We start from the raw sequence: 8,720 nt of genomic DNA, 5'->3' as shown, positions 1-8,720 counted from the left end.
CAGGCCTCATCAATCTGAATGGAGCACATATAGATTGGAAAGACTAGAAAAGAAAACAGATTCAAATGGAATATTACTCATGAGAAAGAAACATGACCAACTGGAACTTTGGGAATCAAATATTTAACACAAACCATTATTTTATTTTGTAAGTCTAAAGAAATGGCGTCATTAATTTAAAAAGACTTCATTCATAGATGGTAGGCAGCTATCAGACTTATAACAGGTTAAATGGAGACAGCACCATGGCACTATGCATTCATAGAGGACACGTTTTGGGTAGATTTTTATCTGAGCCCATTTTCTGGGCCAGATGTTGGACTTACTTGGCAACCATGGTGGGTGCTGAAGAACCCTGAGCAGCAAAAACAACTGGGATTTACATTGCACCTTTAACATATAAAAAGCGAAAGGCCTTTCATAGCAGCGTAATCAGGTGAAACCAGCTTAGCCGAGCAGGGTTGCTCTGACACCTGCTAAATCTGTGCATCGCGTCTCACTGTTAAATTGGCATGTGATGTGCCCATTATATGCCCAAAAAGCAGGCACAAATCAAATAAACTTCTACACCCTTGACTTTTTAGGTAAGTGCCAGAGTAGGATTGATGTTCGACAACAGGTTTGGATCAGTGCTTCTCTGGGTTTAAAAGGGAACAGGAATTAAGGCAAATTCATGAATATTGATTAATTACAGGTGCAACACTAATTTTAACCAAAATAAAATAGTTAACCTGAGCAGACTTCAGAAAACAGATAAGCTTTCCAATAAAAAAATTGTATCCAGCTTTCTGATGGCATGCTGAATCAGTGTACTGTGAAGTTTTTGCAGTGAACCATACAGACTAAGAAGGTCCAAGGTTTGATCTATGATGCCTCTTTAAATACAGTTGCCAAATCCACTTAATACCTTGTAGAAGTTGATAGAAAATTGCCTTCAGTTTAGAACCTGCAGGCTGCTCTAGTTCCTGGGATCAGGAAGAAATATCCTCCAGTATTCCTGCTCCCTCTAATTATGCAATGACCCCTGCTGGAATGTGCATATATGAGGACAAGATGGGATTTATCAGCAATGTCTCCCCACTCGCTCTCCGGGTTCACATCATGCACCTCTGTGTGTGCACAATGACATTTGACAATGACAACATCACCATTTACAGTGTTATAATGTCTGAGAGCTGCCTACCGTCCTGAACCCTTTGGACAAGGTAGGGGAAAGCTCATGGTACCAAGTCCCAACCTGAATCAGTAACCTCAGAAAGGAAGGCTAGAACATTGTAGGGAAATGAAAACAAAATGATTACGTGAAGAGCACATTTTTATAGCAATACTTAGTGAAGTGTTGGGCTATGGATGAGCCCTAATGTTCCCCTTAGCAATTACATGCAGAGGAACCAGAAGCCAAATCCATATGACAAGCAAGTGCAAACCAAGTGCTGTAACAGCTAGTTATGCTGTGATAGAAAGCTGGAAGAAAAGGTTCTATCCATCCTTTCAGCTGGAGAATGGTTCAGAGAATGCAGCATACCGTGAAAAGAACTAAAACATCTATCTATAAATCCCCTATATTCCTGATAATCATGACAAAACAGTCCTTCAAGGTATATGACAGTGATCTATGTATTTTAAATTATTAGACACCATGTTAACATATGATAGTTATGTTTTAATGTATATAAATGTTTAATTATTAGGCAGCATGGGTAGCTGCAGCTATTATTTCAGTCGCTGATCTTTCATTGAAATACCCTATGTCATCCAAAAGTTTTGGTTTGAAAGATAGAAATCCTTGGCTTATATAGGCCATTATGCAATGATGTGACTGCAAATTAAGTATTTAGTTTAATTTTAGTAAAAGGTGGTGATGGGCAGGTTTTTAACTTGGTAGAGATTTACACACTGCAGTACAATAATTCAGCCACTAGAGGGCAGAGTAGACTAGTGTAGCATTCTGCCATCAGGGGCAGGCAGATTGCCAACTTTGCAGAGTTTAACAGTATTTGTCACATCCAGTGTGCCATTTGTAGTTCTGTATTTCTAAACTGATGGCAATTTTCTATTCACTTCTACAAGGAATTAAGTGGATGTGGCAACTGTATTTAAAGAGGCATTATAGTAAACAAGGAGCCATATAAATCTTCCAATGAGGATGCTATTGAACAGTTTCTATGATGTAATCCAAATTAAGTTTTTGAAACTCTTCACCCATTTAATTCATGTGAAAGCTACCGATGTTTTCACACTATTTGTAGTACCGCCTATGACTGGCAGGAAATTGATGCAGAAATTTCGGGCTTACAAGCCAGAATATATAATTGATAATGCCCCTTTAAGATGTATTGACATGTTTCCAATGTGTACCAAAACATACTGCAATATCAGCAACATAGTGCTGCAAGGTGTTTCCCACCAATGAGCTAGCTCTAGTTATAGATTATAATTATTAACAAAACAATAATATAAAGATTTAAATCATGTGAGAGACCATCACACTTTCTGTTGAAAATGATCAAATCCAATCAAATTGGGCCTCTCACAAGTGAGGTGCGTAGACTCACTGCTACTGTGCCTCCATGTGCTTGTGGATACAGTTGAAACTGACAAAGTCCAAAGTAATCACAACTACAGGGAAGTAATCTTATGAAACCGAGATTAAAATAAATAAAATGTTAAGAAAGCACATCTATGGCAGGTTATAAGAGGTACAAGAGATTCCTAACACAAATTCACAAGTGATTATCAAGGTTTTGTGTGGCAAAAATTGTGCTTTACAGTAGAAATAATTGATTGTGGTGGGAATTGATGGCCATGTTCTTGTTTACATATTTTTTTATCCTTTATTAGATATTATTTTTAAAGATCGCACTTCATTAGCCATTTCAGAGAAATCAGTGCAAATTCAGTAATGCCATTGGCAACAGTAACTTACTTTGGAATTTAACAGAGTGCTTGGCTTTCATTTTTCCCTGCTGTCATTTTGATGACTTTATTTACTGAGAGGCCAGGCACACAATATCTGGGAGCTCAAGAATGAGGCATATTCTGTGGGTTTGTGTTTCAAAACCACACAGTGTGGAAGTGAAGATATTTTAGAAGTTTAAATGAAGAGGACTGAAAACTTTAGTGAAAGTAAAGACTGGTATGTGCTACATAGGAATCATTATTGCAATAAAGTTGCTTGGATTGCTCTAATACATTAAACTGATAGAAATGCCATTTATAGGTCTGTTTTGCAAAACAAAGTTTAATTGTTTCTGAAGTAACTTCCTCAAATTAAGATTTATAATGCTGATCCTTGTATGGGAGGGAAAAATAATATTTGACTGCCTTAGTTTAAAATGGACACTATGCAAACATCTTAGATAATTTTGGGAGCATGTGCAAATATTAAGATGTGAATATTAATTTAGCCTGTATTAATGTGACAGCTCTAAAATTCCACCAAGATTTTATACACTATTTGCACCACATATTTCCAGTTTGATACAATATTTGCTGTAAGTCTTTAGATATGGGTTTTGAATTTCTGTGGGGTTCAGTGCATGTTTTTTCTTTTTTTTGTTAATTTGTTAGAATTCATAACAGGCAAATACAGGAATAAATCATGACTACACAAGCAATATTATTCTTTGCATTCATTCATCTGCTCTCTGCTTTTCTCTACAGAATCTAAAACATTGTAGCATTACAGGATGCAAATCTTGTTGAAATTAAAAATAAGAATACATACTCATGAGAGAAGATGCTGCAAATATTATTGTCTCCTTTGGGATCAAGCACCAATCTTCTTAATTCAGCTCTTGAACAGAACTGAAGGCTGTTTTCAATTCTAATGTTTAACTTATTCAATGCCATTGTGATATTTCTTGTTACAGCCCAAACCAAACTTGCTGCGTAGTTTCAATAATCACTTTGTTTGGCATTTTACCCCAGGCAAAAGATTGCATTAGAATAAATGCTTTGTGACATTTTTAGTGGTTAATTCAGTTCCATTTCTCTGATATTATCTATTTTGATGTATGAAATTCTATTAATAATTCTTGCTTTGTTTTATTTGTCTAAAAGTTACCAGAAAGTTGAAAACTTTGATTTGAAATTGCCAATGTGACATATTAAAACCTAATTAACTGATATTCCAATCCCCATAGTTTGTTGGTTTATTCAATGGCCTATAATGTTCAATGAAAAGCCCTTGGCCCAATGCTGACTTCTGACTGAGATCGAAATTTTCCAGAGTCTACAAGTTAAAATGTTGGCTGAAGTGCAAAGCTTGCTTCCTGGGAAAGCTACCAAATTTTAACTGTAAACTGAGCACTACATTTATAGAAATTTGTGATGTGTGAGTTCCTTCCACTCAGTAGCCCACTTTATGGATAATTATGGGAACCAAATAGCAGCCTGCCAATCTATAGTACACTGTGTTATCACAGGAATGGACAAACAAATGATTTGAGAAGCTGCTATCTTGAAAGATGTTGGGAAATTACTTTATTTCTATGAAATGTTGGTATTGAATAGACACAGTGTTAGCCTGACTCAGTGATAGCACTGTCACATTTAAGTCAGAAAATCATGGATTTAAGCCCCACTCCAAACTTGAGCACATAAATTTATGCTGTCAGTGCTGTGCTGAGGGAATGGTACACTATCAGAGGCACTGTCTTTCAGCTGCGGTTAGAAGCTCTGGATCATGTGATGCAAAAGATCCAAAGGCACTATTTGAAGACAAGCAGAGAAGTTTTCCTGGTGCTCTGGCTAACATTTGTCTTTCCATCATAATCACCAAAACAGGTTAGTTGGCCACTTATCTCACTGATATTTGTGGGCCCTTGCTGTCTAGAAAGCTTGCATCAAATTTGTCTACGAAGCAGAAGTGATTGCATTTCAAAAGTACTTCATTGGCTTTGAAGCATTTTGGGATGTTCTGAGAATGTGAAAGGTGCTACATAAAGACAGTTCTTAAAATTTTCTTCTGAAGTACCTTAGAGATTTGCTTTCCATTAGTATAATACATTCAAGTACTTTCCCAACCACCGTCCCGATTTTCCTTGAAATAGTATGAAGGTCATTGATAATCCAAATGTACAAACCAAGGAGCTTTTAAATAAAATGACTTTTAAAAAATAAAATGTTAATGATATATACATGGCATTTTAATACAACAAATAAACAGCATAATTGCCTTCCACCAATCATATACTTGATAGATGCTTGACAAAAGTCCATAACATAATACAGTAACTGGTATTGTTTCACAAAGATTCCATTCAGTTCCTGTATTAAGTCATTACAAATTCACAAATAACCCTAATTAATAAAAATTTCAACATACCTAAATTAGAAATAAAATGACAAGCCGTAACATGAGATTGGATATTTATATCATCTCTGTGCTTCACTGCTGCAATTTATATGATCTAACTCAAATACATTGTTACTCCCTTCAGCCCGGCTGTTTTATTGATATATATTTTGCACACAAAGTTGGTATCAGAATACTCTTGTATGAGTCATATAATCTGATATCCTGCACTTAGATACACCTATCACAAATACCAACAGTATTTATGATTTGATGTCACACAGAAGGAATAAACAAACAGCTGAGACTGTTGAATCACCAGGGTTCCTCCTCCTTCTCCTGCTTCCTTATCTTCCTTTCCTCTCTGTACAATTTGCCAAATTTAGATATAGCCATGATCTCTTCCAATGCAAGAGATGGAGTGAGTTGGATAATGTTCATCACAGAATTGCTCTGTTCTGGAAAGAAAAAAAATACACAAGAGTGGGTCATCATACAGTTCTGTGACAAGTGGATAGTGAATATAGCATGAATTAATTTTACATGGTTTATTTTTATGTTATACTTTCTTAACCGAACAACCTGTGCCCTGGCCTCTGCTAATACTACTCAGAACTGTCCACTAGGTGGTCTGTATGAACATCATGATTTTCCTTATTCAGGGGTATTCCTCTTTCCCCCTGTATAATACTCCCCCATTAGTCCCAAGCATCATTCCCCCACAGGAACAAGGAATGGTCTTTTCACAATGACTCCCCATAACAACAAACAATTTGGAGCTGTACAAGAATAATCCAGGTCAACGACCTTTAATCTTCACTCACCAATGCTCATTGCCTTTCCTGGGAGTCTGGCTGAGATCAAGAATTCATGTGTGCAACAATACATTTTATCTGAATATACTTTGTTTCAAAAATCTATGTAAATCAGAACCACAGGAAACTGAGCTAATTTACCATTGCTTTATTGCTTACAATAAATTATCATTTAATTGAATTCTCAAATTTATCACAACCAAGACACTGCATACATGTTTGCTCATATTTGTTTTAGCACAGCAGCTGTGCTCCTTTTTTCAAACAAAGCTAGTTCACACAAAAACATTTTTGCTATGTACACATATTTAAAAATATTCTAATTTGAAATTAAAAATATCTTCTTTGATAGGTAATTAGGTACAAATACTCAGCGAAACTATTTCAAAAGAGTTTGATTTTATTAATTCCCCAAGTCCTTCAAACATTTTTTTCCCCATGTAGTAATGTGGCTTGTTAGAAAAAAATGCCAATTCACACATTTATGACACCAATCACAGCTAGGAATTTGCAGCTTTTCTAAGATGGAAATAGAATTAAAGTTGAAATTAGAAAATTGATTTTTTAAATAATGAGTTGGCAAGGCAGTACTTATTGAAGGTGTCTGAAGGATGGTGTTAGTTGTGCCGTTATCTGTAAACAGCAAGTGAAAGTAACGGGAATGCATTGTACAAAAACATTTTCACAATCTAGGCTTTGATTATTCAACTCGTTAAAACCTTTATCTACACCGTGCTACTTTTTCATCAATGCGACAGCTATTTGAAGGGAAAATCTGCTTACTTCTTGATGAGGGTAAGAGGATAAATTGACAGTTCCATGTTTGTGATGAACACGGAACATTATTCTCTTCACCAAATTGGTGTTTGAGTGTTGACATAACTGCCCGATCAACATGGATGTGTAATGTTAACAAAAAAAACTGCCTTGTTTGCGTAAAAAAAACAGTTGCTGTGTTAAAATAAATACAATCAGCTTCCTGACTCCATTGACAGCGCCGCACAGCATCAAATCCTACAAATAGATTGCTTTCCTCGCCCTTGCTCTTAGAGGTTATGGAAAATAAACCTACACCCTGATAGCATTCCAATGATCTCCCTAATCTCGGTTGCACTCTGTCAGAAGAGGTAACTGGTAGTTTAGCAAAATACCCTAGATCAAAGGGGGATTAATCACCAATTGAATCCACACAAAGTAAACCTGTCATTCAAAAAATTATTTCCACTGAACTAAACAGGGGGATTTTAAGGTATTTGCATAACAGGGAGCAACAGGCTTGAGCCAGGTTAAAAGGTTCAGAATTCAGCTAACATTTAACTTTTTTTTTTGGTTGCAGACTCTTTGTAAAAACAGAAAACAATCCCTGCAATGTATTCTCACCTGATAATACAACTAGCTGACTGGACGGTGGCTGGAATTGGATAGTATCGCAAACTTTAGTAAAGGAAGTATCGGTTTCACTTTCAGTTACTACAAATCTGATTTGCTGGCATTTAGGATGTAATCCCAAAAAGTCCCTGAAATCTGAACAATGTTAATTGTTTTTCAACATCTTTGTTAACTGTCTTCCTTTTCCAAATACATCTTATTTTACGTTGTTGAGCTATTGTGACTTACTGCAATACTTTATGCGGATAATACCGTTTACGATCAGATGGGATTCAATTTTAGCATATTGAAAAGTTCCAGTTTGAAACTGTGTCCGTTCGGCAAATATTTTAAGTGTTCTCGGGTAGTTTCCTGTAGCTGTACTCCCACGAGTGTTGTTCATTATTTTCTTCAGTTCCTGGATATACACAATATGGATTGAACAAAACAACATGTTGTAGTGATAATAGTATTGAACAAGCTTGGTTAGAAAAGGACGGTACATGTAAGTGCTTCATGAAGATAACAGCAGCATGACTGGCAGCTTAAAAAAAAAGGTGCAAATAAATAAATATTTACATTGGCAAAATTTGGTCTGGAAATTGGGTATTTAGCAACTATCAAGGAAAACAGCACTATATGCAGTGTATTGGGAATTATATGTGCCAATGAGGTCTGGTGACTAAACATCAAGGCACAAGAGATGAGGCCTCAAGCATCTGATTAATTTATCTGAGGTCAGTCATTAGGGGAGGCATCTTCAAGTGGGAAAGAGAAGTGGAAGATGATTGAAAGACAGACCAATCAAGACAACTAGTAATGATCAATTAAAGAGTGGTCTTGGAAGTGGCCTGGGAACAAATTGTCTCCTTGTACTCTGCATAAGGAATTGTATCAACCAGATATGTAAATATTGTCCTTAAATGGTGGGTGATGGAGTCAGGGGGGAACTGGACTTGTGTAAAATTGGTGGAGTTTGTCACTGAAATCATTTACATTATCTTGGCATTTGGAATAGTTTGAAGTATTGATGCAAGGCTTCAGCTCATGTTAAGAAATACTTTTCAGTTTCACTTAGAATGTAAAGTTGTTTTATTTTAAAATAAAGTTTGAAAGTACATGCACAGTTCATAGACATTTTAGGATGTCTCATGGTTTTATCTCAATGAAGAATACACATTCCCATAAGTTTATACATGTCAGTTGCAACTTCAAGCTCAGAAGTACATTAATGAGAA

Source organism: Cetorhinus maximus, chromosome 18, assembly GCF_964194155.1.
Source record: "Cetorhinus maximus chromosome 18, sCetMax3.hap1.1, whole genome shotgun sequence".
Taxonomy (NCBI): domain Eukaryota; kingdom Metazoa; phylum Chordata; class Chondrichthyes; order Lamniformes; family Cetorhinidae; genus Cetorhinus; species Cetorhinus maximus.
The sequence above is the reverse complement of the archived record's forward strand: the minus strand, read 5'-3'. Positions refer to the sequence as shown.